This window comes from Stegostoma tigrinum, chromosome 4 (assembly GCF_030684315.1).
Source record: "Stegostoma tigrinum isolate sSteTig4 chromosome 4, sSteTig4.hap1, whole genome shotgun sequence".
Taxonomy (NCBI): domain Eukaryota; kingdom Metazoa; phylum Chordata; class Chondrichthyes; order Orectolobiformes; family Stegostomatidae; genus Stegostoma; species Stegostoma tigrinum.
The window spans coordinates 65,810,265-65,836,404 of record NC_081357.1 but is presented as its reverse complement, the minus strand read 5'-3'; the positions used below and the strand labels follow the sequence as shown (position 1 = coordinate 65,836,404).

At 39.8% G+C, this 26,140-nt stretch overlaps 1 protein-coding gene across 1 annotated transcript in view; it reads left to right on the top strand.

The window, feature by feature from the left end:
- trdn (triadin) overlaps positions 1–26,140 on the top strand; it is a 433,668-nt gene that overhangs the window by 125,462 nt on the left and 282,066 nt on the right. The gene's annotated exons all lie outside the window — the stretch shown is intronic.

Here is a 26,140-nt window from a genome sequence, read left to right as displayed (position 1 = left end):
ACAGGAGCAACAGTGTTATTCCAAGCGTCACAAGGAACTTTAGGTTCTCCCCAGCTCTGCCTGTTCCATCACCAGAAGTATTTTGGAGAACCCTTTCTGGATAATAACATTATACAGAGACAGGTGGGGGCCTCTTCTCCAAATGTCTGCTCTTGCTTCAGTGCCAAGCAGAAGAGACTGCAGATGAAAGGAAATGAAGGCCTGGAGTTAAATGGATCCTGATCTCAGGTGAAGGATCCCACTGGATTTTCCAGCCTGTATTATCTATGCACTCGTCAAATGATGCTGAATTTAAAATTGAGTCTTTTGGACTGAATGAGTGGGAATTAAGTCTGATTTTAAAGAGGTGGGGTGCTTTTCTCAAGCTGGTGCTGAGCAAGGATGATCTGTACTTTATAACTGGTATTCAACTGAGAGTTCAGAAATCATGTTTCATGCTTTGTGGAAGCTTATTTCTCTGATACTTTCTGCGCCGTTATATACATAACTTAATATCTTACCAAATGTTTAGTAATTTCTAAACATCTCTTAATGATTACAATTACCTTGCTACTGTTATTTATTTGAACTTTTCTATACTCACAGAATTTCTTTCTAATAATGATAAGCTCTGTAATTAGCTTCAGCTACCAATAAAGTTTGAATATGAACATGATTTGATGCTTGTTTGATTTATTTGCTTTAAATCATTAAAATAATCACTTTCTCCAAATGTTGTAGCTCTCATGCAACAATCCGATGATTAAAGTATATTAACTTGTGTAGCTGCTGTGTCTGTACTGTTCAAATCATGTTCATATGATACATGATAATTTGTTCTGTTGCATGTTCCCATTCATCTGTGTGTCATCGTGATTGAAAGTTTATTAATCAGTTTGAAAAAACTAATCTTTTAAAGTTGAGTATTTTATGCTATGCACTGTCATTGTCTTTTGCAACTTAGTTCTGAAATATAACTCAACTAACCCACAATTTGATTTAATCCGGAATGATATAGGAATCATAAAGTCCCTGCCATTTGCAGTGAAGTGTCCCTGAAGAATGTTATAATTGATAATTTTCACAAACACTGAAAATAGTTACCTGCACGAATGCATGTGTTCTACATTACTGCACAGAATAAAGATGATGTGACTGGGAGATTGAAAAATCTAATTTTATGGGAGGGGCTTTGAGGATTTGGGTGGGACACGATTGAATACCCTTTAAATTTACATTACTTGAGAGGATTGTAGCTTGCATAAGCTTATTGATTCTTGGAGGGAGATTCTATTTCCCTCGAGTTAATCTGTCCATTTTCTTCTTCAATTTTGATGGGTGATGAAACAATTAATTATACATTACGTGGGCTTCAAATATTTATCAGATTCCGAAGATAATCAGATACAAATGTTAGTAACATAGTTGACTACAAAGTACAGTGCAAAGCAAGTTTGAGAACGTCTGATAAGCAAAGAATTTTGTGCCTGATGTCTTGTTAGATTAAAGGATCTTTATCATAGGCATATTTGGAATGTTTATTTTACCATTTAGAAATTATTATTTTTGTCACAGCTGCATTTTCTGCCTACAGTACAACACATTTACACTGATCAATGATTTTGTGTTCATTAATATTGATTGAAAATGCCCAACTAAATATTTTACAAAAATTTTAAGTCATTCAAAATAAGGGGAAATTATCTTCTATTTTTCATCTTCCTAGGAGATCATTTCTGTTGCAAATATCTGGTTTAGCATGAAAAATAATGAAGCTGACAGTCAACTCTTACTAAGATATTTACCAAATGATCACAAAATGCAAAGTGGAGGAGAGAGAAAGAGAGATGCAATGTTTGTTCAAGGGTCCACTATAATTGAATTTTTTTTAGTGTCACTGGAGTGATAGTCTAGCCCAGTAGCATCAAAGCTCTCCAGCCAATTAGGTACAGTAGATGCTTTGACTCATCTTGCATGCAACAGCATTGTAGCTTGGCATTGACAGCAAATTGACACATCCAACTAAGAATTGGTTGAAGTTATTCAAAGTTGCCATCTTAATGAAGCAGATTTTCCATATCGATATATAGTAACTCATTATAATAACTGGTGAGGATGGACCAGACTGATATCTTTACAGTTCCCTGACTGCTTTGCTAAAATCCCTGGATAGTTCAGACTTGACTTGTGAAACTGATCGTGGCCCAGTCACAGAATGGAAGGTCACTGATCCTGATTGTGTCAAATGACTGATTGACTGTAGCTAATCCCCAAATTAAGATCAGATAATACTTTTATCTGATTATGGTTAACAGCCTGGCAGATCATGGTCTACCTTTGCTAAGGACTTCTCCAGCGTTTCAGCTAAAGAGCATGCAATATGTTGGTTACATAAGCTGCTGACACATGCTGCAGTGTGGCACTAATGTACTACAGTGACATGCTTACACTCTTGACTGTTTATTGCTGGTAAGCATGAAAAGCTGCTTGGCTTTCTGTTTGCACTCAAAGGTAAAGCAGCTATGCTGTGAGGGTCTAATTAAGTGCAAAATGACAGACTGCTAAGAAAGCAAGCTTAGGGCTTAGAGATGGATCCAGTGCAGATGGATAGGGTGGGTCTGTGCCCCTGTGTGCTCAGTAACTTGGCAGGAGCATTGCAATGCAAATTTTCAGTGAGCTCTGAAGTGCAGGAGGGAAGTGCTGAAGCATCTTCTGATTAAGTCTGAGACTGACCATGCTATGCTGAGGCTGGTGTTTTGCCAAAGTCAACTTCCACAGATAGGAGATGCAAGCGGTCATTGCCCACGGAATGTCCCTGGAGGTGTTGGGAAACAATAGGTGCCATGAGGCCCAGAGATCACTCCGGTGAGCTGCAGCCACCTGCTAACCACCCAGGCTTGTAATTCAGGATTTGGCTTGCCCAGTATCTTAGCAACTTGGGAGAATCGTAAGCAGCCAAACAGCTTATTCTGCTTACCAGCACTTAACAGTCTGGAGGATGCAAACATGTTGCGGTACTACATCAATGTTATACCTGTATCGTGTGCCAGCAGCTTTGCAGAAAACATACTGCATGTTTTTCAACTGAATGGCCGTGTCTGAAAGTATGCAGAGAAATGAGGCAAGATTAGCTCATTCTGATATAGTAATGTGTGCAGATTGAGACTTTGCTGCTTACTTGTGAGATCTTCATGCTGCTGTTGAAACCTTGAGGGGGAATCAGCTTTTCTTCTTGGCATCAAGAAATTCATGTTTTTTTACATTATTGCTGCATTCTCTCACGCTAATGATCCAGAGACCTGGGTAATGATCTGAGGAAATGAGTTTGAATCACACTAATGCAGATTGTGGAACTTAGATTTTTAATTTCAGACTTTAAAATAAAAGTGTTGACAATGAAACTATTATTGATTGTTGGAAAAATCCACCTAGTTCAAAATGCCCTTTAGGGATGGGAATCTATTGTGCTCACCTGGTCTGGCCTACATGTGACTCCAGACCCAAAATAATGTGCCCTCTGGGCAGCAAGCTACTGAGTTGAACCAACCCATTAAAAAGTCTCGAAAAAGGAATGAACCCGGATGGTAGAAACAACTAAAGCAAACCCATCCCCTTTCCCCCTGCAAGATCATACTCACTAACATCTAGAGCAAGTACCAAAACTGAGAAAACTGTCTCACAGTCTAGTCATACTACAGCATGACATAATCATACTCCCTGAATCATACGTTATAGCATCCTAGACACCACCATCAGCATCCCTTGGTACGACCTGTCTCACCAGCAGGAGAACCTCAGCAGAGCTGGGAGCACTGTGGTATATTACAGGGCAGAGTTGCCCTTGGAGTCTTCAGTGTTGGCTGTGAATCCCTAAAGCCTCAAGGCATCAAATCAAACATGGGCAAGAAAAGCTCCTGCTGTTTTTCAGGTCCCTCACTTTTTTTTTCAGTACTTTTCCATGTTGAACATCTCTTGGAAGAAACACTGGCGGCTGGCAAGGGCACGGAATGTACACTGGATAATGATCTTCAATGTCCATAACTAAGAAGTCCTTGTAGCATGACTACTGATCGAGCTGGTCAACTCCAAAAGGACATAGCTGGTAGAGTCAGTCTGCGGCGTGTTGTGAGGGATCCAACAAGAGGGAAAAACATACTTGACCTCATCCTTACCAATCTGTCAGCCACAGATGCATCTGTCCATGACACTATCAGTAGGAGCGACCTCCGCATAGTCCTTGTACAGACTAAGCCCCACCTTCACATTGAGGACGATTGTGTGTGGCACTGCCATCGTGCTAAATGGGATGCATTTAAAACAGATATGTTATTCAAAATGGGTATCCATGAGGCACATACGACCATCACTATCACCAGAACTATACCCAAATACAATCTGCAACCTCATGGCTTGGCACAATTCCCTGTATTAACAATGCCATCAAGTCAGGGGGTCCTGCTGACATTACAACCAGAACTGCTTGTGTGTCAAACAGCTCAAGAAGCAAGCAATAGGGTGGAGCTATTCCACAACTAAAGGATCAGCTCTGCAATCTTGCCACATCTAGTCGTGAATCATGGTGGACCATGAAACAACTGTACTTTATGATTCTAATCACTAGAGGAAGGTGTTCCACAAATATTCCCAACCTCAATGTTGGTGGAGCATAGTACATTAGTGCAAAAGATAGAGCAACAATCTTCAGCCAGAAGGACTGAATGGATGATCCAACTTGGCTTCCTCCAGAGTTCTCTAGCATCACAGTTGCCAGTCTTTAGCTAATTCAATTCACGTTGTGTCAAAGAATGACTGAAAGAGCTGGATACTGCAAAGACTAGGAGGACTGACAACGTTCTGCCAATAACATTAAGGTATTGTGCTCAAGAACTTGCCGCACCCATAAGCTGTTTAAGTACAGCCACAATACTGGTATCTACTAAATAATGTGAAAAATTACTAATGTATGTCCAGAATACAAAGTCTAGGACAGATTCAATTCATTCTATTACCGTCCCATCAGTGTACTCTCGATCAACAGTAAAATGATGGAGGGGGCTATCTACAGGGATATCAAGCAGGATGTGCAGTGGAAGAACATGCTCAGTTTGTGTTCCAGAAGGACCACTCAGCTCCTGACCTCATTATAGCCCGAGTGCAAACACGAACAAAAAGCTGAACAAAGGTGAGATGAGAGTGACTGCCCTTGACATCAAGGTCATATTTGGCCAAATGTTGGAAAGAACCTGAGAAAGGTTGGAGTCAGTTGGATTCAGGGGAAAGCTCTCCTGTTTGGTGTTCTACCTGGCACAAAGGAAGATGGTTATGGTGTTTGGAGGTAAATCATATTAACTCAGGACATCACTGCAGGAGTTTCATAGAATAATGTCCAATCATTTTCAGTTCCTTCATCAATTACTTTATCTCCATCATAAGGCTAAGAGTGAGATTTTGTTTGCAATCATCAACAATGCTCAGTACCACTTACAACCCCTCAGAGCCTGAAGCACTCAGTGTCCGTATGCGGCAATACTTGGTCAACATCCAGGCTTGAGCTAACATCTAGCAAGTAACATGCATGTTGCACAAGTTCTAGGCAATGACTATCTCCAACAAAACAAAATCTAACCATTATACCCTGACATTCAGTGTCATGATCATCACTAAAACTCTCACGATCTACATTCGAGGTTTACAATTGGTCAGAAAATGAACTGGATAAGCTACCTAAAGATGATTTTCAAAAGATTAGCTTGGACCCTCGGTATTTTGCAATGAGCAACTCACCTCTTGTCTCTCCAAAGCCTATATATATCATTCAAGTCATGAATATGATGGAATGTTCTCCATTTCTCTGAATAAGCACAGCTGCAACGACACTCAAGAAGCTTGACATCTAGCACAAAGAAATCCCTCCACCACTGATGCTCAGTAGCAGCAGTGTGTACCATCTAAAAAATGCAATGGGAAAATTCACCAAAAGTCCTTAGAACAGCACCTTCCAAATCAAAAGCCACAGGTATCTAGAAGGACCAGGGAAGCAGATACCATGAGAATACCAACACATGCAAGTTCCCCTCTAATGCACTCACCATTCAATTTGTAGTTCCTTTGGTGCCACCAGGTCAAAATCCTGGAACACCCTCCCTAGCAACATTGTAGGTCTACCTTCAGCACGTGGACTGCAACGGTTCGAGAAATCACCTCATCATCACCCCCTCAGGGGCATCTAGGGACGGGCAATAAATGGCCAGCTGGCAAAAGCTATATCCCCTGAATGAAATTTTAAAAGTTGTCATCAGAATGATTGATGGTCAAAATTTCATATCTCCTAATCCAAAGTCTTTAATTCAAAAAGTAGTTGTTGAATTTAGGGCATTCCAGTATGACTCTATGTTTCATTATGTAGTTCATTTATTCACATTGTGTAAATGAAACACAAATGTACAGTTGAAAGAATATATTTGTAAAAGCATTTGATTTTAAACTAAGTAAATCATGAAAATGTAGTAATTCAGTTTAATGAAAATGGTACAATAATAATTAATGCTCTGGATGGTATACTATCTGAATTTTTGGTGATTATAGTGTCGATTCTTGTTTGATGTTCATAAAGTAAGGTAATATTGGTAGAATCTTTAGTTTAATAGTTAACCACGGTGTACGAGTGAATTTCAGCCTTCTGCTGATAAAATGCATGAATCTTGGTAGCATTCTGGTGAAAGATTCTAGATACCTCAGTGGATTAACTGGAAAAAATTATGCAGATGTATTTCTGTGCCTCAGAAGTTTGGTTGAGAAAAAATGAATAATGTGTTACAATCGTAGGACTGACATTGCAATTTTGAAGCATAAAACAAGGATGATTTCCAATTGCCATTTGGAGGCTTCTCACTGCAAAAATAAGTAGCAGGCAGTAGAACATTAGTGGGGCTATAGGGGAGGTGTGGACTGCCGGTACATGTTGAGGGTGAAGGAAGAGTCAGCTGTTCCTGATATGCAAAGGGCTATCTCATGCAATTTTCAGATGGGACTCGATAGCTTGCAGCACTTCTGTTTGCTTTAGCCAAGAGGCTGTTTACATAATATCCTTGCAGGAGGGTTGGCTGGTGCTGCAGGGAGGAGATTAAATATGTTCAGCAGGGGCAGGAGGCACAGTGTGATTGATAGTTCGATAGCAACACAGCATAACTTAGAAAAGGAACTAAGGTAGAGCAAGTTTAGCCATATAATGTTTCAAGGAAGTAAGGCAAGGCTGGATGGCCTCTACTTTAATGCCAAGAGTATTAGAGTTAAGACAGATGGGTATGGATTGATACATGGAACTATGATATCGTTGTCATCACAGAGAACTGATTAGGGGAGGGACAAGATGAGCAACTTAACATTCCACAATAGAGGATGTTCTGGCAAGACAGGAGGGGATGCAAAAGTTGAGGTGGTGCAGCATTAATAGTTAGAGAGTCAGTTATTGAAGTAAGGAGGGATGATGTCTTTAAGTTGTCCAAGAAGGAGATTCACCAGGGTAGTGCCTGGGATGGAACATTTCAGCTATGAAGAAAGGCTGGATAAGCTCAGGTTGTCTTAATTGAAGCAGAGGAGGTTGAGGGAGAACCTGATTGAAGTGTGTAAGATTATGAGGGGCATGAATAAGATGGATATAAAGTAGCTGTACCCTTTAGTTGAAAGGTCAATAACAAAGGGGCATAACTTTAAAGTGAAAGGCAGGAGGTTTAGAAAGCAAAAACCTTTTTTACCCAGAGGGTAGTAGGAATTTGGAATGCAGTGCCTGGGATGATAGACAAGGCAGGAAATCTCATAAACTTGAAAAAGTGTTTGGATGAGCACTTCAAGTGTCATAACATTCAAGGCTATGGGCCCAGTGTGGATAAGTGGGACAAATTTAGGTAATAGTATATTTTTGGCTGTACAGACTCGATGGACCAAAGGGCTTCTCTGTACAGTACGATACTATGACATGCACATGTTACAATCATAGGACTGACATTGCAATTTTGAAACATAAAATGCTGTCAAATGCAGAGTGAAGTCCTTTTCCATTTGTTCCAAGCAGATAGCAACTGGTAATCTTTGAAGGGAGCTTCGGTGACTGCTCTGTAGCATGGTCAATTCATCTACGTAGAGAGTCATCGTTGAGCTGCTTGTTTTTACCATGTAACAACTTGGTCTTCTTGTTTATAGAAATGACCAGGAACAGGAGTAGGCTATTTGGCCCCTTGAACCTGTTTTACCATTCAGTTAGATTATGGCTGAACTGTACCTTAATTCCATCCACCCATCTTGATTCTATAACTCTTACTGCATTAGCTGACAAGAATCTATTAGTCATAGTTTTCAAACATTCAATTTCAACAGTTCCTTGGGGAAGAGAGTGGCAGATTTCCATAATTGTTTGTGTGAAGAATTGGTTTCTGCCATCCCTAAATGGTCTTGTTCTGACTTTAAGGTCATGCTCTCTTGTTCTGTATTCTGCAATCCAAAGACTTCTGATAATCCCAAGTAGTTTTGTTAGATCAGCTTTTAATCTTCTTTGTTCAAGAAAATATACAGATAGTCTACTCAACCTATGGAAATCGGTACTGTAATATAATCCTTTTAGTCTCTGTATTATTCTGCTGGATCTGCATTGAACCTTCTCCTTCCTGTGATGTAGTGTCTATGATCTCTTTGTCCATCCCTACATCCTGTTTTTTATTTGCTAGGATGTCAAATGGCTTCTCAGAGATGAAAGGTCTGTTTACTTTGCAGCCTACTTTGCAACACTTCAAACAACTGATTTCACCGTCTTTAGATCATTGATTTCTGAATGGCTGCTTCCTTACAGCCAAGATAACAAAGTGTGAGCTGGATGAACACAGCAGGCCAAGCAGCATGTCAGGAGCACAAAAGCTGATGTTTCAGGCCTAGACCCTTCAACAGAGATGTTATAGACTGTAGTCCATTGGGGATGATCTGGTTCTGTAGGCAGGTGCTGAGGAAGGTGATGTGACTGTGGTACCTGGTTTGCTTCAGGACATGGTCGAGCAGTTTCAAGGCTGAAGAGATTACAAGAGAGTTGCAGTGGGAGAGAAATTCCCTGAGGTTGGTCCAGAGGGAGGAGGGTAACTTCTTCAGGTTAGGCATCCCTGGAAGAGGCTTCGCAGTGAGGTTAAATTGTATCAATGATAATGGGAACTGCAGATACTGGAGAAGCCAAGATAACAAAGTGTTGAGCTGGATGAACACAGCAGGCCAAGCAGCATCTCAAGAGCACAAAAGCTGATGTTTCGGGCCTAGGATGAAGGGTCTAGGCCCAAAATGTCAGCTTTTGTGCTCCTGAGATGCTGCTAGGCCTGCTGTATTCATCCAGCTCTACACTTTGTTATCTTGGATTCTCCAGCATCTGCAGTTCCCATTATCACTCCTTACAGCCAAACCCAGTATAAGCAGCCAGTTCGCTCAGTGCTCTTTTCATGGATGCTGTGAGGTATCTGGTCTCAGCCCTATGCAATGGTTGACCTGTTTCCTTGAGGCTGCAGGTGGATTTGTTGTGTATATCTCACTGATTAAGAGATTGCATTCTGATGAAAGATCATTGATCTGAAATTTTGTCACTTTTTCTCTCCATCAGTGCTGCATGACTTGAATTTTTGTAGCTGCCTTAATTTTTTTATTTGTAAGATTGCATTCGTGACCAAGTAACCAAATTCTTTGGAATTTATTATGGAAATATGTCCCTTAAATTAAATGGCAATAATCTGTTTCAGCCTCACTTTCTCACCAAATTCAATTGGGGGCGACAAACTGAATGTAATTTTTACTGCTTCAGGTGTTACATGATAAATGTCATTCTTTTTAAAGTATCTAAAGATTATGCTTTTGCTAGCGTTGGCTTGAGAATAGAACAGAACATTACAAAGTGATCTCGCCCATTTTTTAAAAAATCAGTAATAGAGACCAGTTAACCATTCAGATGCCTGAGTAAAGCTATCGATATCTTTTTTATAGAAATCATGGAAATCATAGAATGTTACAACACAGAAAGAAGCCATTGCCCAGTCAGGCCCACGTCAGTTGACAAAAGGCTGGTGGGTACATCATACCATCCAGCACCAGTCTGTAGCCTGCAGTTTAAAATTTGGATTATGACTGAGAAAAGTCCACTGCCAGTCCTTGTATTTCTCCTGATATTTGGAAATTCCAACTCATGGTACATGCTTGGACAGATGTACCAGTTGAATGGAGAGATTTAAATACAGTTGCTGGTGTTTTGGGTTTAATGAACCTGTAAATCAGTTGGTACGGTAACACAGCCGGTGGATCAGCAGCAGGGATAATCTGTCAATGGATAATAGTACTGCACCTGCTAATAGTAACACATCTGTATTATCTACTCAACCCTTCAATGGATTAAAAAACAAAAAAAATTGAAGTAACTGCTGGTCTGACAGAATCTATGGATGCATCGACAGAGTTAATTTTACAGACCTGTGAACTTTCTTCAGAGGCCTCTTCCATGATTTTATTTCATACAATGTATGCAGTATAGAAGCAGGATATTTAACCCATCTATTTCACATCAACCCTCTAAACAGCATGTCACACAGCCTCTATCCCTCTAGCCCTGGGTTCCCCATGGCCAATCCACTTAACCTGCACATCTTTGGACTGTGGGAGGAAACCAGTGCACCTAGAGGAAACTCATACAGATTTGGGAAGAACATGCAAACTCCACACAGAAAGAGGGTGGCATTGAACCTGTGTCCCTGGTGCTGTGAGGCAGCAGTGCTGATCACCGAGCCACAGTGCTGCTTGTTTGCTGGTGAGTGCAAGTTGTACAGGTACTTCGATATTATCCTCCCCTCAGAGGTTCTTTTTAGATTAAATCCGAGAGAAAATATCAGATTAGTACAAAATACAAATCAAAATCCTGGAATTCACTTGCTAACAGCATTCCCTGCTCTTACCTCCAACCCCACCAAAATTAACAATAGAAAGAAATGAAAAGGAGGAAACAAAACAAACAGAAAAAGGAATAGTAAAAAGCCAATCAAAAATTAAAGCCACCAAAAATCTATCCCTTTCAATGCAATGTTTCCATTAATTTTATGCAGTATATTAGAAGGAACAGTAAATAATCTGAACCTGAACACATTAACTGCTAACCTTATTTGCTGGTTATCATCTTTGGAAAGCAGCATCTAGCACAAAAGTTGATGGCTCTGAAAGGGCTAATACTGAAGACTATATTAATCTCCAACAAATCTGATGATATCGTTAGGACTTGGATGGGAAATGCAGAATATCTTAGGATCTCAAAGGATACAGAGCTGTTATATAAGGTATCCAAACCCTCCCAGTAATGATCTTACTGATGTAACTTGAATCTCATTGCTATCAAGGAATAAATTACATCTTGTTCAATAACAACCCCTTCTTGTTAGACTACCTTGTGGTTTTCCTCAATCACTTTAGACCATTCATCCCCGTAGGCACACAGAAATGAAGGATGATGACATCTATCTACCCAACCACATATTGGCAGCAGTTGGCATCCCATGCTCAAATGACAGCTTCTACCCACCCAAGATAAGAACACTGGAGTTAGAGGAGACACAAACAGGTCAATTAGACTCATGAGCTGCATGTTATCTCATTCCGGCCTTTGAGGCAGCAATGGAAACATTTAGTAAATTGCACTAGGAATCGTGATAAGCAGGTCAATTATCATCAACCTAAACCCCACCAAGTATTGACTGGATTTTGGAACATAACTTCTTTTTAAGCGTTTAAAAAAATGTGAAATGAGCATTGTTGAAAAATATTTCAGGATACTCTCTCCCCAGGTCAGGTGCAGCGGTGAAATCTTAGTCTTCCCAGTGAGTTATGTCCCTGTGCCTGAGGGCCAACACTTACTTAAATTGGGAAACTTTCCCTTTAACCCTGTATACTTTGAGCTGAAGGTCAGAGGCAGACTGTCCCATTATTACACCTGTTGATGTTCAACTCCCAAATTGCATGAAGTCAAAGTAAGAAATTATATCAAGAAAAGTAATAATCAAAATGAAACTGACATATCCTCAAGTACATTTCCAGGTGTTCACTCTGTTGCACATGTTAGATGCGGACGCTAATAAGTTTGCATTTTTACAAAGTTGCTAAACATTTATGTTATGCTGTTGAAAATATTAAATGGGATAATAATCATAACTGTTTTCAAAATTATTCATCTGTATGCAGTGTTAGAGGGTCTTCAGAAATCATTTTTGACATTAAAACGCTTATTTTCTAGGGGCTAGCTTATATTTAATGTACATGATGTTATTTCCCTTTATTTCATGTCACATATTTTTAGGTTAGCTGTTCTGTAACAACATGATACCTCTTTTATTTTTATTTTTTATGTTTTATTTTTATTTTTTGTGGGGACTAAAATTTAAACACTTATTAAATTCCAAAACTACCTTTGATCCCTTGCTTGGCACCTTGGCACACTGGAGCACATAAACAAACATTTCGCTGGATGCTGCACTATCCGACTCAACAAGAGAATAATGCGTCCCGAATTTCTGATAATGTACGATGTAACCTTATATCCTCATTGGTTACTTTCTGAATTTGATCCAAGAATTTTGAGAAATAAAATGACAATACTCATAACCAAACTTAAGCTAATGTCTAACTAACAAATACGCATCTTTAATAGTTTGACACAAAAACCAGTTAGCGGTTTTTTAAAAACCGAAAGAACTACAGATGTTATAAATCAGAAACAAAAACAGAAATTGCTGGTAAAGCTTGGCAAGTCTGGCAACATCTGTCAAGAGAAATCAGAGAAGGGTCACTTAACCCAAAACGTTAGCTCTGATTTCTCTCCACAGATGCTGCCAGACCTGCTGAGCTTCTCCAGCAATCTATGATTTTATAGCACATGTTGCACCTGCTAGTCACAAATATGTTAGAAGGACTTAAACATATAGTCACCCAGTGAGCAGTCAGCTCATGGTATTGCAGCCTTTACCAACCAATCAATTTGCTTGACTGCACCCCCTATTCCATCTTGTAATTCTTCAATCTGTTGAAATTGGGTGTTGTTGGCCAGTCATATTGACCTATCAAAATGCACCTAAAGTTATCATTACCCCATGGGCCATTGGATTTTTTGTTCAAGTTACATGTACTAGCCTGCCTTGACATTATTTGTACACTTTCCTTCAATGTTTTTTATCCCCTGGTCTCTCATTCCAGGCTTACCAAAATAGTTAAACAATCAGATGCCTGCAATTACTAACTCCTTAAAAACTGTTGCTTAGTGAATTTAAATTAGCTGGAATCTCATAAAAGTATAAAACAAAAACTTATGATGATTGTTCATCAATCTGAAATTAATTTTATGGGCCACTTACAGGCAGATGAACTAATATGTTCAGCCACCATTCCACCTGCAGCATGTCCTGTGCCAGCTGGTCAGCAATTTTACAAGGAGCAATGGAGGTGTCAAGTGGGTTGCTTGGTCAGAGCCAAATATTCTGCTCTACTCCAATTTAAGGGATGGTGGGAGAAGTTGGCACTCAACAGTAGTACTATAGGTTTAATATTGTGAGCTGCTGGAAAATAAAAGGGAAGCATGACTCTTGCCAGTGCCAATTGGAGGTCCGCTCTCCACAGTTTTTTCTCCCCACATCCATCATGCCAAAATAACCCTGTCCAACATGCCCCCATCCACCCCTTCCTGTACTTGTCACCGTGGCTCTAACACTCTAATTTACCAGTCCACACAGCTACTCTATCGCATGTACCTGGAAGCCTGGGTTCATTTAAAAATGCCATCTTCTCTTTCTCCCTGCAACACCAGCAGACACCACTGTAATTGTTGGTGCCGCCTGAAAAATAAAGAAAAAATTGACTTTTAAATATGTAATAATTTATACCAAGGAGATGATAGCCTGCCCTCAGTTCATAATCCTACCCCATTAATTCCTCAGGATTGAGTTTTGAGGAAGGGTCACTTGACCCGAAATGTTAACTCTGATTTCTCTCCACAGATACTGCCAGACCCTGCTGAGGTTTTGCAGCAACTTCTGTTTGTAGTTTCTGGTTTTCAGCATCTGCAATTGTATCACTTTTCATTAGCTTCTTGTGGAGTTAGTTTCTTTGCATTTCAGAAGAAGACAGCCCTGACATTATTTATCAACATCAGCATGTGGCAGTTTCTTGACATCTGTTAAGCAACTCCATACCTCTTTAAATAGTTAACTGTCTGTTGTTGACTATTGTAACCCAACGGGGCAAACATTACAGATCAGATTTCCCACTACCATCAGTGTCTGGTTGTCAGTGGTCATCCTTAAATCCTGATGTTTCCAGGACATGCTCGAATTTTCAAAGGGGTTGGGGTGGGGAAGGGTTGGTCCTGAAGTGGGAGGGTTGGCGGAGTGAAGGAATGGGGAATTTGATTCACCATTAATCTCCTTCAGCAAGTTCTGGAGAAACTCTGCTGGTGTGGCAGCATTTGTGGAGAGAGAAACAATTCACAATTCAAATCCAATGACACTTCTTCAGAGCTTCCTATAGTCTTTGTTAACATGTAGTGGAGGTTGAGGACAAAATTTACAAGTGGGAAATACCAGTGACTCGAACAGTCTGCTGCTCATGAAACATTGCTGTTCCATTTATTCAGACTGAAGTGAAAGTTTGCTTTTAACCTAGTGAAAATTCTTGGGGCGGGGGAGTTTGTGCCAGGTCGAACATATTACCATTCATTATCATCTGGCATTTTTTGGTGCACTGAGGATGGAGCTGCAAAGCACGACGATGGTACATTCCATAACTGCTGTTACCTGCCTTTGGTGCCTGTGTTCTGCAGGTAGATACTGACCCAGTTATGCTCAGCACCACTAATTTGTTGCCATGTTAATTTTCAGCCCAATCACAGCACTTATATTTAAAATGTGCTGCAGGGTCAGGACACAGAAATGTTCAAAGCATAGGGGTTCCTGACGTTCATTTGAAAATCCAGCTCTTTATGTTTGCTTTGTCCAATTTCATTTCCTGCTGGACTTACCAAAATATAAAGATTCTCTAAGTAATTCACATTGCATCAAAGTCAAACATAGTTCTTGAAGGATGATTGCTTGATGATTTCAGCCCCGTTTTATGACTCTTGGGTTTGAGCCAGATATACCAAGGCTGAAAGTGTTATTCACCATCACAGTTTTGTTTATCTTGCAGGAATAAAATCCTGGCTGTATCTTTTAGCGGATTACTTGACTTTGAAAACCTTTTAGCCTTTTATAAAATGCTGCTATAAAATTTGCCTAAGTACTTACATTTAGCAAAGTTTCTCAAATCTGTCTTCTTCCAATGTGCTCCACTCATAAATAACTTTGTTTTATGGTCCTTTTTTCTTTTATTTTAATGTTTGCCTGAAGTTGACTCTTACCATATTTTGGCAAATTATCATTTTCGTTGAGTTTCACGGAGGGGTTCTCTCCACAAGGTCTAACAATCTTTGTCATGCATTTGTCCCAATCCTGCCTCATTAGCTATCCACCTTGTCCTTATGACACCCCTTTTGTCCCCTGCCAGCCACTCACCATCGCCAGAAGAACTCGCTAAAGCTGGGAGAGCCGAGAATAGATTGTTGCTCTGGGCACTGGTATTATCTTTGAACCCTGGCCTGCAACCGAACAAATATTCCAGAGTTACTGTTTACTGTCAATGTCGTGGCACAACAACTCAAGCAATCACTTCTCAAGACACACAGGTAGCGTTATATTCACAGTTCAGGCAGAGAGAGTATCAGTTCAATGCACCTTTGGACACAAGAGGGCTTACGTTAGCTGTGTGTGTTGTGGCCTGCAGCTCCCACTTTTAATGTCAGGTTACTTCTACTTCACAGAGATGTCAATCTACAATTAACAAGGCCCAATGACATGGTCGCCGTTGCCTGTGACCAGCTTTGACACCCTGTACACATGTACACGTGTGTTCCTGTGCACAAAGACATGGTTGCAAATGTGTGAACCGCAATTCTGCAGGTTCATGATTGATATGATTGCTCCTTGAAGGGCCTCATGTTACTCATACTTTTAGCCTGACAAGCTACATCCATTCTGGGGGTGACTCTGGCTATAATACATCTGCAAGTCACTTTGAACTATCAGCGGGTAAGGCTGGAAATTGGATTACCAGGCTTTGCTGCTCATCAAGTCCTCCCCATCCCTTGGGCCTCAATGATCATTTCGACCTAGCGCTCCATGGACAGCCCATCATGACTGAACCCCAAATAAAAACCAAAAGAACTGTGGGTGCTGTAAATCAAGAACAAAAACAAAGTTGCTGGAAAACCTCAGCATGTCTGGCAGGATCTGTGGAAGGGTCACCTGACCCGAAGCATTGACTCTGTTTTCTCCTCCACAGATGCTGCCAGACTTGCTGGGCTTTTCCAGCAACTTTGTTTGAGTTATGACTGAACCCCAACCTGTCCCCATGTCCCAACTTGACTTCAACTGTCATCGTTACCCCTTTCTGAGCCTCATCTTAATAATTTGGTGATACCCACCATTGCATTGCACTGTTGCCTATTAAGGCTATGATAATGGTGGTAGAGACTGCCTACACCTTCACATCCAGCAGCACCTTGAATCCTCCTATGCATAACCAATTCCCTCACCTCCCCTCTTGTATATCATGACTACCTGCTTCACCCTTCCTTCTCCTCTCTACATCGCATGCTTTTGCTTGCAATCTCTGGCATTAATACCACCCCCCACAACCCTGCTAATTCCATTGACATGTAGCACCAAATGTGGCTCACTGCCCAGACTGTAGTCAAATGGACTCTGTAACTATGATTGCGAAAGTAGAGTACTAGCCATATCTAAGCTCCTTGACAAGCATTGCTCTTGACTGACTATATTGTGAACCAATGACAGCAGCACCTCCTTGATTCAATTAAGGACTACTCTTTGACTTTGAGATGTATTAATTTGGTTAATACATCTGCTGCACATGTCCCTTTGGGTACTAGAATTCAGAAAGTACTGACAAAGGAATCCTGCTGCCACTGTGCATTGCTGGTAGAGGGAGTAAACGTTGAAGATGATGGATATAGTCCAGAGGAATGGGTTGTTCTGTCCTACATGTTGCCGAATTTCTTCAGGGTTGTTGAAAATACACTCATCCAGGCAGTTGGGGAATATTCTACAACGCTCCTGGCTTGTGCTCTGTAGTTGGTGGACAGGCTTTATTAAGTCGATGAAATCAGTGATTGTAATGCCATTGAATGTCAAGGGGAGATACTTTGATCCTGTTATATTTAAACTGGCCATTGTCTGATGTTTGAGTGGCATTAACAGTGCTTGAGACTTAGGATATGTCCATGTCTGGCTACAAATGGATATAGCAGAGTCAGTATTTGAAGAGTCAGGAATGACGCTGACTATAGAGCAATCATCAATAAGCATCCCCATTTCTGACCTTGTGACGGAAGGAAGGTCATTGATGAAGCAGCTGAAGATAGTTGAATCCTGAGGAGTTCCTTTAGTGGTGTCCTGAAGCTAAGATGATTGGCATTCAACAACCAAAATCATCTTCCTTTATACTAGGAATAATTTCAAACAGTGAAGTACTCTCCTCCATGTTTCCTGTTGAATCCAGTTTCTTCTAAAGTTCCTTCTTGCCACATTTGGTCAAATGATTCCTGCTGCTGGTAATTTGTCTCAGTAAATATATGTCAACAATTCACTGGAGATGCATTTTGAAACAACATGTACTGAACCGGCATCAGTATATTGTAGTTCAGTGATTAAAAGACTTTGTTAATGATTATCCTTTTAGCTTCTAGACAGTGTGCCTGAATATATCTGATTTATTTCTACTGGTTTGTGTCCATTAAAATCCTCAATCCATTCTAATACCTCCAATCGCATGAGTCCTAATGTCGCCCAATTATTTCTTGTGTGGCATGTCATCAAGCAATTTTTGGAAATTCAAAAATCTCCACTAGCTTCCCCTTATCCATCCTACCAGGTACTTCTTTAAAGCCTAATTATTTCCTCAAATATTATTACCCTTTCAATAATCTTTGTTGCGTCTGTATGACCATATAATGATTTTCTAAATTCTTTGTTGCTGCATCCCTAAGAACAGTTTTTATCATTTTCTGCTAATAACGATGGCCAACTTACCCCATAGTTTCCAATTTTCTGTCTTCCTCCTCTATTAAATAGTAGGGTTATTTTAACTACTTTCCATTACGAGGGAACATTTCTGCAGTGTGACGAATTCCAAAAGATCAAATCCAATGCTACCACTATCTCTGCAGCTACCTTATGTGTTGTGCTAGCCTACTCTCTTATTCTCATTACAGGTCCTTGATAACGGAACTATCTTGGAATTCTTTACTTTTTTCAGTTTATCACTAGCCCAGATTAGAGGAGTATTAGCAGAACTTCAAAATGCATTTTTGGCAATGTGATTTGCAACTCAACTCAATATTGATTAGCACCACATAATTTAATATTTGGATTATAAACTGTGCTTAAGTAATACTTTATCACTTCTGCCAAAAACAGCACAAAGCACTTCACAGACAATTAGCTGATTTGAAATGCTGTTATGATATATAACAGTAAAGTAATCACTTTGAACACAGCAGGATTCTGCAGCAATGAATTAAGTGAGAGTCCAACTATTGTGACAATGTTGAATAAGAGAAGTTATTCAGAGGACTCTACTATAACAAAACAAAGAACTACAGATGCTGGAAATCTGAAACAAAGCCACAAATTACTGGAGAAACTCAGCAAGGTTTAGGGTCTCTGGACCTGAAACAATAACTTTGCTTTCTCTCCACAGATGCTGCCAGAACTGCTGAGTTTCTGCAGCAATTTCTGAGAGCAGTCTACTGTTGTTCTTTGAATATTTACAACTATTCAACATTATTAATGTCCATTAACATGCAGAAAGGGCCTCAGATAACTGTCTTGTCTGAAGAACAAAGTCTATTACATCTGTGATAAACTTGTTATCATTTACGATTCAGGCTTTAAAATACAGTCAGGTATGTGATTTCAGTTCTGTGTAGGTACTTCTCTTTGAAAGAGTCAGAAAGTCATTTGGATCGGTGCATTCACTGCAACATTTTCTAGAGCCATGTGACATTGTTCAAATACCTGCACTGTCCATTGATGGATCATTTATACAGCTGAATATATGACATTAGTTTAAATTTCAACTTCAGTTTGGGAAGGAGAACAATTTCCTCCTAGCAGCAGAATTTTTGTTTTCAATCCAGGGAATCAAATTGTTTTTAGTTCCAAAGCTTTCAAATGAGAATTGCAAATAAATGTATCCAAGTTGTTAGAACGGAAAGAAATTAGATCCATCAGAATTGTAAAAATTAGTGATCGTGTTGACAAATAGGTTGAAACTCTATGTTGCTGTTTCTGTTAAGGTTTGAGGGTTTATTATGTGTAGTTTTATTTGTTCCTTTCCTTTGAGGAATAAAGTTATGTCCTGTTGTTAACACACATCTCCAACCTCATGTAAATTTGTTCACCATCCGATACAGTAAACAGGTATGAAAAATACAACGTGTGATGCTTTGAGTCAGGTTTAATTCTGGTACCTGACTTGTCCAGTTTTACAATCAACTAGGAAAACAACATATTTCTGAGCTTTAAACTAAACATTTAGCAGGGGCTTGATATGGCTACTTAATCCCATAGGTGCACTGGATGAAACAACATAGGAACTGTACAAAGAACCATCTCATTTAATGTAAGTTTATTGAAATGTACAATACATCATTCTTATATTGAGTAGGCAGGGTGGATAGGTAAGTATTTGGACCAAGAAACTAATAGATAATTAAAAGCTTAATTTTGAGGCTATGAATTGTATAGAGTGTAATTCTGTTTCTGATATCCCAAGGCACTTTCTCAAACTACAAGGCACAAGTCATGGTTGTGATTGAATACTTTCCACTTGCCTGATGAGTATAGCTGTAAAAACAATCCAGAATTTTGAAGCCACCTAAGTCAAAGTAGCCCATTTGAGCCATACCCCATCCACCACCTTCAACATGCACTCCCTTAGCTACTGGCACACCATGGCAGCAATGCTTACCATCTGCAAATGCACTGCAGCTACTTATCAAGGTCCCTTTGATAGCACCTACCAAACCCTTAACCTCTAACACTTAGGAGGACAATGGCAGCAAATACCACCACCTGCAGATTTCCCTCCAAGCCATAAACCATCCTGACTTGGAACTGTATCGCAATTCCATCATTTTCACTGGGTCAAAATCCTGGAAGTCCCTATCTAACAGCACTGTGGATGTTCCTGAACCCCAAACTCAGCAGCAGTTCATGTAGACAACTCATGTTCTCAAAGGCAGTTACAGAACGGGCAATAAGTGCTGGGCTAATGAGTGATACCAATGTAAACGTAAAAATGAAAAAAAGTTCAATTTTAATTTTTTTTGAAATTCATCTTAAAATTCAGTGACTATTGATATTTAATATCTAGATTTCCCATTCATTGTTTACTTTGAAAAGCCAGTACAGAGAGTAAACCAGAAATCAGATACCAAAAACTAGTGATTTGGAGCAGTGAAATCTCACAGGCACAAGTAGTATCTGGCTATTAGAAATGAAAGTCTTGATTATTAAACAATAGGCCAATTTCAAAAGATGTACCAAAATAGGACAGATATAGAGCAGCAAAAAGTCAAATAGCCAGTCAGATAAAGAAGTTAATGACTATAACAGTCACATAGAAGAGAAGACAAAGGGAAAATAGTGATCTAGAATGAGCTTTTGGTAAGAAGATATTTATTTAGAGTTGCTGAATTATCAGATAGCATGCCATGTTTGACGATACACTTTACCGACAGTGAAATTACACGGTCAAAGATGCATAACATTTGAGATGAAAGATTGCAAATTTGCAACACAAAAGTGGAAAATTTCTTAACATTAAAGAAATCTTACTGTTCAGCATGAATTTGGATCTGACTTATTTCTGATGACAGAATTAAATTAGGTAGGATCAAGAAACAATTGATTGAGCAATAACCAGTCATGTCACAACTGTTCCAGAAACAGTCAGTCATTGAACATCAGGTCATTCAGGAACAACTGGCCAAGAGATAGCCTATAAAAGATTTCATAGGGCTTCTTAGGCTTATGAAATAACTCAAATGGAAGGTAGAATGCATTGTAATTAGCTTTGTTGATATAAGGGCATTTTTTAATGCTGACAACAGGATGGGAACAATAAAGGATTGGCAGAAATGCTTCCCATTGCTATCAACATTGAAGACAGTTCAGGCTGCAAGAATCTGTAAAAGTTTGTGGAGGAATTCAGATAAAGAGAGAGCTGATATACAGTATATCCCATGTATTTTCATTGATGAATCTATCAACTGATGGAATTCAGAGCTGCAACACAGTTTGGTGAATAGATTGGGATGACAGAATCAAGTCAGATTTCAGATACTGAAAACATGCAAGTTCAGGTAGAGTATTTTATTTCTTTCTTTCCTGAAAAAAAATCACCAGTACAAATGACAGAAATCATGTCATGCAAGGAGCATCCATCGTGTCGTGTGACTGAGGAAATGAGCATATTTGTTTTGCCAAAACTGCAATCACTGAGAATGAATTAAAGTATCCAAGCTGAGCAACAATTTGAAGTAAAGAGTCTAGAATCTTTGATAAAGATTGTCCAGCACAGATTGAAGATGTGCATATGGTTCCATGGAAGCTGCCATTTCGATGGGATGACCTATGTCCACAGGTCGCAGATCCAGGACACTGTCAAAATGGGAAAATGACCTGGTCTTAGGAGACAGAACACTGCAAAAAGAAACCAAATGTTTCAATTGGCTACTGTCCTCAGTGAAGGAATTTGATGAAATTAAGGGCCTTCCAGAGACTTTAATGGAGCAGTTGCCTCTTTTAGCAGGAAAGAAGTCTTCATAGAAGGAAATTTAAGGGATGAAAGATTGTTTCAATTAAAAGGAACTTGCATACATCGCACTGTCAAGAACAGAATCAAGGTCAACAAGCTTCAAACCACAGACTAAATATAATGTGTTCTGGCAATGTAGTAAAATATCCAGGTCCAGAGACATTTTAGTAGATGTTGGCTGTGTCAGGATGCGTTTGTGGTGAATGCAATTATTTATGTATAGAAATACACATCTAATGAAAATGGGGAAAAAAAAACATGGGGTGATCTTGTATTCGGAATTAGAGATCTGCATTTTGTTTCAGATAAGGGCCTCTTCTCATTAGACTATTGTGCCTTCCTCTGATACACTAGACCAACCAGCCTGTCGGACCTCCACCAGGGAAGCAGATGGTGGCAATAAATCTTCCAGATGTATCTATCAGCAGGATGAGCAATGGAAAGGATCCATCTTGCAATAAGTCTGTCCAGCTTTGATATCAATGCATATAACGGTTCCCCTATTTGACAGTGTGTGACATTAAGGAGCTCTTGTAAAATTGAAGTCAATGGAAATAGGGGAAAATCTCCCTAATAATTGCAGTCATACTTGTCAAAACGTATGAGGTTCTTTTGTTGGAAGCGGAGCATTTCAGTCCCAAGCAAATCTTACAGAAGTTCCTCAGGAGAATGTCCTAGGAAAGGCCATGGCAGCTGCTTCATCAATGACATTCCCTCCGTCATAACAAAAAAAAGGTGGGCTGTTGTTTACTCATGATTGCAGTGTCTAATGCCATTGCAATTCCTCAGATAAAGAAGCAGGCCTGCCTGTAGAATATCTTTGACAGCATTAACCTTGGGCTGATAGTGGCAAATACCATCCGCAAAACACAAAATGCGGAGGAATGGAATTGTGGGAGATATAGCAGTTTGGGTCGGAAATTGGCTTGCTGAAAGAAGACAGAGGGTGGTAGTTGATGGGAAATGTTCATCCTGGAGACCAGTTACTAGTGGTGTACCGCAAGGGTCGGTGTTGGGTCACTGCTGTTTGTCATTTTTATAAATGACCTGGATGAGGGCGTAGAAGGATGGGTTAGTAAATTTGCAGACGACGCTTCGGTCGGTGGAGTTGTGGATAGTGACGATGGATGCTGTAGGTTGCAGAAAGACATAGATAAGCTGCAGAGCTGGGCTGAGAGGTGGCAAATGGAGTTTAATGCAGACAAGTGTGAGGTGATGCACTTTGGTAGGAGTCACCAGAAGGCAAAGTACAGGGCTAATGGTAAAATTCTTAGTAGTGTAGATGAGCAGAGAGATCTCGGTGTCAATGTACACCGATCCTTGAAAGTTGCCACCCAGGTTGACAGGGCTGTTAAGAAGGCATACAGTGTTTTAGCTATTATTAATAGAGAGATCGAGTTCTGGAACCAAGAGGTTATGGTGAAGCTGTACAAAACTCTGGTGCAGCCGCACTTGGAGTATTGTGTACAGTTCTGGTCACTGCGTTATGAGAAGGATGTGGAAGCTTTGGAAAGGGTGCAGAGGAGATTTACTAGGATGTTGCCTGGTATGGAGGGAAGGTCTTACGAGGAAAGGCTGAGGGACTTGAGGTTGTTTTCATTAGAGAGAAGAAGGTTGAGAGGTGACTTAAATGAAACATATAAAATAATCAGGGGGTTAGATAGGGTGGATAGGGAGAGCCTTTTTCCTAGGATGGTGACGGCGAGAACGAGGGGGCATAGCTTTAAATTGAGGGGTGAAAGATATAGGACAGATGTCAGAGGTAGTTTCCTTACTCAGAGAGTAGTAAGGGAATGGAATGCTTTGCCTGCAATGGTAGTACATTCGCCAACTTTAGGTACATTTAAGTTGTCATTGGATAAGCATATGGACGTACATGGAATAGTGTAGGTTAGATGGGCTTGAGATCGGTATGACAGGTAGGCACAACATCGAGGGCCGAAGGGCCTGTACTGTGCTGTAGTGTCCTATGTTCTATGTTCTATCTCTTTTTGATATTCAATATCATTACCTTCACTGAGTCTCCCGGCATGAATATTTTGGAAGTTACCTCTGACACAAAACATAACGGCACCAGCCAACTAAATACAGCAGTTACAAGTGAAAATTAAAGGCTGGATATTCTGTGGTGAATAGTTCACCTCTTGACTCTTTAAAGCTGGTCCATCATCTACAAGGCACAAGGAGTTTGTTGGAATACTCTTTCTTCAATTACATAGATGAGTGCAGCTTAGACAACCATCAAGCAATTTTAGACCATCTAAGACAAATCAACCTGCTTAATTGACATTTCATTCACCAGTATAAACTTTGGCACTCTCCACCACCAGCACACATTGATAGTAGTATGCACAGTTACCAGAACTGTCAGCAACTCGCCAAGACTTCCTGTGAGATGTGAGAGCTTAGAATTACAGAGGTCGGTGCCACTTTGGAAAAAAACCGCCTCTTGGTTCCTGACCATTCCTATTTGAATATATTACCCTTCCTTATTTATCGTTGGGGCAAAATCATGAGCAGATTAAGTGGATCTTATCAACTTGCTTGCAACCACCACCTCCAAAGACTAGCTGTAATAATAGATTTGAAGAAGTTACTCAGGGTTACATTAGTAAAAATATCAGTTATCACATTTGATTTTCATATGATTACAAGATCATATGCAGCTAGAAGGGTCAGTTTTTCTCTGATAGTTGATTGATATGGACTTACCATGATGTCACCTAATCAATCTTTGGTCAAACTCCCCTTACATGTGAAATCTACATAGATGATTCACCACTTTGGCTTAAGCCCCAGCTTCTTATTAGTTTAGCTATGAAATAGTGCTCCAGATTTGCCAGTTAATAATAAGTAACTCTAAAATATAATTGTACATGGTTCTCAGATTTGTCTGCTTACATGTGCGTAGAAGATTAAGCCACAAAGTTTGGATATGTGGTGCTTCTTGTGTTCCAGTTGTACTCCAATTTCCCTGACAGTAACAGTTCCACACCTTACCTTTAATACTAACTATTGTAATGGTGTCTTGGTCATAGGGCTAAAATAAAAGCCACCATCAAAAAAAATTCAAAACTTTATCAGACAAGTCAAATAGCCGATACACTTCTGCATTCTCTTACTACCTGTCTTCCATATGCCTTTGTTTGGACTGGTCTTCATGAACAGTGCCACATTATCTTTTTCTTCCTTTCCCAATTGTTGCTTCTGTATCTCTGGCAAGTCACGTTGCAACATTTGGGCATATATAAAGATAAAAAAAAATGAGATGAGGAGGAAAGGTGTCCTTAATGCAATCTGAATCTGCAGCTTGTGAACCGGAAGAGACTGTGGGATGAGAGGGAAGTAGGATGTGTAAAGGGTGGTTAGATGAGAATATGCTACCGTTCTCAATGGTTTCAACAAAGACTGGATATAGAACTAGTCATGGCAATTTCTATAATGCTGATAATATATTTATTTGGGGTGAGGACATGCAATGTGTGTGTCCTTTGCAGATTTGTTTCTATTGGCTTCAGTTGCACACACCTTGGTCAATACAAAAGATAGAGATTGTGTCAGAGAATCTAATGCTCAATTTTGGCTTTGCAGCTAGAATGATTAAAAATTGTCTTTGCAAACTGAAGCTGTAATGTTTGTTTTGAGTCCTAGCTGATAAAAAGTCACAGTAGGTGAGTCAAGTGATGCTATGAATGGAGCATCGCTTGACTTGTAAGTATATGACATTTGAGGATGAATTAACTGACCTTGGGCCACAGCTAAGGCTTGCAGCTTTCCAGTGGGACATTTTACTTTGGACTGCATGCTGGCATCACTTAAATGAGTAGGGAGTATGAAAACTGTGTGCTGTTTGCAAGAATGAGCGCAAATGAATGCACATCTTACTTGTTTGCAGACTCTCAAATTTTGCTTCCACAAAGTCATGAATAACTAAATCGTACATTTTCAATGAACAGCACTCTTATACCTATATTATTGGTTCTCACAACCTATTGAATTTTGCCATCTTTGTATTGATGGAGTCTTATTTAATATTTAGTCCTTTTTAATATGTTGTGTTGTCTGCACCAACGGAATTGTGTTGAGCATCAGTCTCCTTATTATGGACAGGATATAATTGTACTAAAAACAGTTCAAAAAAGATTTGCTTAATCAATTCCTGGGATGCAGGGAGTATCTT